Source organism: Schistocerca americana, chromosome 9, assembly GCF_021461395.2.
Source record: "Schistocerca americana isolate TAMUIC-IGC-003095 chromosome 9, iqSchAmer2.1, whole genome shotgun sequence".
NCBI classification, from domain to species: Eukaryota; Metazoa; Arthropoda; class Insecta; order Orthoptera; family Acrididae; genus Schistocerca; species Schistocerca americana.
The window spans coordinates 204,421,469-204,427,134 of NC_060127.1; the positions used below are offsets into that span (position 1 = coordinate 204,421,469).

The following is a 5,666-nucleotide window of genomic DNA, read 5'->3' on the forward strand; positions in this document are numbered from 1 at the left end:
ACTAGAACTCACTAACGCCGCAGACTGCGATGGACACGTGAAAGCAGATACACGCGCGCTGAGAGGGTGACGCCGGCATAAGCGTTCGAAGCCGCCACGGTGAAGGAAACCGGGCACACCGTATTGTAGACCGACATAGCAGACAAAGACCTGTAACAGGCGATCTCGCCTTCTGCGGCGTGAGGGCAATCTGAATAGGTACCAATACACAAAGGAGGTCTTACAGCCCGAGGCACCGCCCCTCCTGCAGGCCATTTTCCACCAGGACAACGCGCGCCCACATGTGCCCTCTCCCACAACATTATATATGTGTACGTGCCAGTTCAAGCTCTTCATAATTCTAATTGCTAGGTATTTAGGTGAATTCACAGCTCTTACCTCTGTTGATTTCTCGTGTACCCGAAATTTAACAGATTTTGTTTAGCACTCATGTGAGTGAACTCTAATTTTCGGTATCCCGAAACAACTGCAAATTTCTGTATCGTATCTACGACATTTTGGAATTGTTTTTGATCTTCTAATGGTTTTACCAGGCGGTAAATGACAGCATCATCGGTAAAACAATCTAAGACTGCTGCTCAAATTGTCTCCTAAATCGTCTGCATCCACCAAAAGCAGAAGAAGGACTATAACACTCCCTTGGGGAACACCAGATAGACTTCTGTTTTTATTCGATGACTTTCCGTCGATTACTATGTGCTGCGACCTTTCTGACAGGAAATCACGTACCCAGCCGCACAGTTTAAACTATTTATGCAAAAGGAAATCAATGGCTTCATTAAAAAAAACATTTGGAGTTCATCGGTATTAAAAACTAAAATAAGTAATTAAACAAATAAACGTAACTGAGAAAAGTTTTCAGATAGAAATTTTCGGAACGGTTGGATTGCGAGGTAGCAAAACGACGTCGTAGAGATGGGATATGAAAAACGATGAAAGAATAGCTGAAGAAAAGGACACAAGAAATGAGAAGAAACTAAAGACGCTATATAGCTCCCACTGAAGAGCAGCAGATCACCGCAGTAAATCTGTGGGAAAGATCCATCCGGCGGTGACTGTAACCCTGGGACGGCCGCCTAAGAGTGGAGCTGGTAACTTTATCGCAGCTGGCGGGCCGCCAAAGGGCCTTATTAGTTCGGCGGCAAATCCTCTAAGATGAGATGCTGCAAGACAGTGGTCATATTCTTCAAACCTCCCATCTCGGCACAAGTACCGTGACTGTAGTTGTATAGTGAAAGTTTGAAACGCAATCGGTAAGAGGACTTCATGTATCCGGTATGGTCTAGTGGCTAGGATACCTGGCTCTCACCCAGGAGGCTCGGGTTCGATTCCCGGTACCGGAAAAATTTTACTCCACAAATAGCCGTAGAAAATTTATCAAGTATTCGGCATTAATACGTATGTTCGTAAAGTGCAGTCACTACCTCGAATGATCTCGGCATAAAGCTTTAGAAAGATAAATACAAGGACGTGTTGCATATCTCTGGTTAGCAACATTATCTCTGCTTAGCAACGTAAACAGAGATCGCAGTTTGGTTCGCATAGTGAAATAATTTAAAAATATAGTTGTATTACAGACAGTTACACTTTGAGCGGTGTCCATTATCGTTCATAGCCTTCTGACAAGCAATTACACAGAAGTTTCGTTTATCTGGAACCTGAATATCGGCTTTTCCGGCCGTCCTGAGCGGACGCGCTGTGGCGCTTCTGTTTGGATTTCATGACTCTGCGTAACAGTGTTGTGTAAAATTGTGATTGTGGTGATGCAGCATTTTAGTTTCCTTGTATTCGCGAACTGTTAACTGCTGACATGGCAACAATGTTTCCCAGAAAGCTTACCCTAAGATTTGGATTTGACAAAGCAACCCGTAATGTTCAGCCAAGTTCACTAGAAATTCATGACTGGATCGTTGACGTTATTGGCATTACTTCGGATCAGACGCACACTGCTTATTATGACTTGGAGCAATACTGCTTTTTTGTGAAGCTGCTTTCCCCGTTGGTGTTGGAACGGATTTTGCAGAAATTTGAAGGAAAAGCTGAATTCCGCCATCGCGATAATTCGGTGAGTACAGTTACTATTTCAAATGCTGATGTTGATTATAAACAAGTCAGAGTATTTAATTTGCCTCCTGAGGTAGAAAACTGCTACTTAAAAGACGCATTATCTAAATACGGTGACGTCAGACAAATTCGTAATGAACGATGGTCAAGCCAGCATAGATTGCAATGCTTTAGTGGCGTTCGTTCTGTCGATATGCATGTCAAACAAAACATTCCATCTCATATTTTGGTTTGTGGCTACAAAGCGCACGTTATATACAATGGACAGACTTTGACTTGTCATATATGTAATGAAAGTGGGCATCTCCGGCAGAACTGTCCAAAAAAGGTGTTTGTATTGCAGAATAATTTACAACAGCGTAAAAGGTTAACACTGGCTGATCTTGTGACTGAAAATCAGATGACGGGTGGTGAAGTTTCCAGCATTTCGGGGAATGTAGACGACAGGCCACAAAATACTCTTGAAGCATTTCCACCTTTACTCAGGAAAGACACTGTAGACAATCCGGCTGGAAAAAGTAGTATAGCCACTAACAAAAGACGTCGAACTTGTGACGGCAGTAGCACAGATGAAGAAGATATCAACCTATCGCTGAAAGCTGTAGGTGACATTCAGAAAACAGTACTGGAAACTGTTTCAGACAATATTGTCAGCATAGATTCGAACTCTGAGTCAAGTACATCAGTAAACAGATCGAATATGCTACCATCACCTGAACAGGTCGAAGTGACATCAGAGTCCCATTCTGTAGCGCTGGACGCGCCAGTAGATGGCAATGCGCTGCTCTTGGTGACACCACAACCCCGCGCTGCAGTACCCGTACGTCAATCAATGCAGACAGATTCACTCGCAGATGCAACTGAAAGCAAACATGACGAGGTAGCGAGTGATTGTCAACAACAGGCGACGTCACAGTCCAAATCCCAAGACGAAGAAGTGGAGTTTTACAACAATAACACACAAACAGTAAACGAAAGTGTTCATAGAAGTGATGGGGCATTGGAAGAGTGTTTGCAAACTGCTTCTGCGCCGCCTTTGGCAGACGAGATGGTGGCACACGACTGCCACTCAGATCCACCGACACCGGTCTCGGTGGAAAACTGTTCAGGGGGTGGGCGGAGCAGACATTCGGTGAAGGCTAATGTCAATGCAAACCGCAAGAAAAGTAAAAAGAAAGGTTCTAATGCAAACCGTGACGGTGGTCTCCAGTCAGATTCTCAGGAAGTATCCGGCATGGAGTGGCATGAAATGATAGACTAGCGGGAAAAAGGTCACCCCCTATGTTACAGTCATATACGATTACCACGTTAAACATTAATAGAATACAATCGGATGTTAAAATAGCTGCTCTGAAACAGTTTCTGTATGAGTCAGCGACGGATATTGCTCTCCTACAGGAAGTGGTATTCCCACAATTAAATTTTTCCAATTACGTTGATTTTTACAATATTTCCACTGAAACGAATGTTGGCACGGCCATTTTAGTTAGAGAAGGCATCCCCGTACATGACGTTGATAAATTAGAATCAGGGCGAGGTATTGGAATAAATGTAGCAGGAGTTACTATAGTCAATTTATATGCTCCTTCTGGCAGCAGTAATAGAGCTGTAAGAGCCACATTCTTTAATGAAAGCGTAATTTATTTACTGAGGAAAAACCCCCTCCAACTTATAATAGGGGGAGATTTTAATTGTGTATTGAGTCGAAAGGATCAAACCCCCAACTTCAATTACTCACCTGACTTGAGACGTCTTGTTGTTGATTTAAAATTAAAAGATGCGTGGGAAATAAAATACCCAACAATGGTGAACTTCACTCATATTGTTGCGAATTCCTGTAGTAGAATTGACAGAATTTACGTATCGGAAAATTTAGCAGATAAAGTACTGAAAACAGAAACTGTTCCCGTTAGTTTTTCCGATCACAGTGCGTTGCTGACCTGCGTAAATTTAACACCACAACCTACCCGAAGAGTAAGAAGCCAGTGGAATCTAAATATATCGTTATTATCAGAAGAAGACTTAGAAGATGCCCTAACCAGAGCTTGGGAAATGTGTCTCCGTTCACTGAACAACTTTCCAAGTGTGATAGAATGGTGGACCCAACGAGCGAAACCGAAGCTAAGGAAAGTTTTAATATCTTTTAGTATAGATATGGCCAGAGAAAGGAAACAGACTGTAGAATTCTACTACAGCGTGCTCAGGGACCTCTACGATCAGACAGATGCAATTCCTACAAGATTAAAAGACATCAAGAAAATAAAAGCAAAGTTAATAAGTCTGAAACGTAAGGAACTGGAGGGACTTAAAATAAAATCCAAAGCAAAGTCAGTCACTGAAGATGAGACTGCTGCATTGTACCACCTTGTCAGACACGCCAAAAATAGAAGAAGAAGTTTCATGGATGAACTTCAAATAGATGATGGTACCATAATCACCACCCAGAAGGAAATAATTAAAGAGATCTCAGCGTACTATGAACGTATGTATGCGTCAGGGGAAACAAACGAAGAAGAATACGATGACCTCTTTGGGACATATCTTCCACGAATATCGCGAGATGGTGATGAGAACATTTCTTCGGACATCACCAAGGAAGATGTATTATAAATCGTGTGCAGCTCCCCTGCTAAAAAATCTCCAGGACCTGACGGACTGCCCATTGAATTCTATAAACGATTTTGGACCCTAATAGGAGAAAAGTTCACCGAAATTGTCAATGAAGTCTTACAAGGAAAGCCAGTGCCTGCAGAGTTCAAACAATGCAAAATCGTGTTGATCCCGAAGAACAGAGGCTGCAAAAAAATAAACAACCTACGGCCGATTTCGCTTTTAAATTCAGATTATAAAATTATAGCTCGAGTAATTAACAAGCGCTTTACACCATGCACTGCTGACATCATAGGCCAACAGCAGACTTGTGCTTTTAGAAGAACGATTTTACAAACTGCGGCTTTGTATCGCGATGTCATTGCGCTAGCGCAGGCAAGTAACATAAAATGTGGACTGCTTTTCATAGACTTCCATAAGGCATTTGATCAAATTAATCATTAATACCTGATAGAGATAATGCGCCGAATGGACTTCCTGCCAAAAACCATCGACATCATCAAGAACATGGCAATGGGTGTTACTGCACAAATCTCCGTTAACTGTCAACCGACAAAAAAAAATTGAAATAAAAAGGGGTGTTACCCAAGGAAGCCCCTTATCCATGCTCCTGTTCGTTATATCGCTGGAACCTTTCTTGAGACAGCTACAGCACAGGCTGACAGGCATTACCATTCAAGGAACAAAGACCGTGGTAGGTGCTTACGCGGACGATGTAGGCGTAATCATCAGAGACCAAACAGATGTGACTCAACTAGAGATGATACTTGCAAAATATTGTTCCGCATCAGGTGCGAGGGTAAATGAAAATAAAAGTAAATTTCTAAATATAAAGCGGCTTGCTAACTTACGCATTGAGTGGGCGAACCATGTTAATGAACACAAAGCTCTTGGAATGGCATTGACAACGTCCCTTATAAAAATGATAGCAATAAATTGGCGGGAGGTGGCAAGAAAAATCAAGGGAGCTTTGATTGAAAACTGTCAACGTA

General features: G+C 42.4%; 1 non-coding gene across 1 annotated transcript; it reads left to right on the forward strand.

Moving 5' to 3' along the window:
* The first annotated feature begins 1,271 nt into the window (after nt 1-1,271).
* On the forward strand, nt 1,272-1,343 carry Trnae-cuc. The gene has a single exon. It is a non-coding gene; the product is annotated as a tRNA-Glu (tRNA).
* Nucleotides 1,344-5,666: the final 4,323 nt, after the last annotated feature.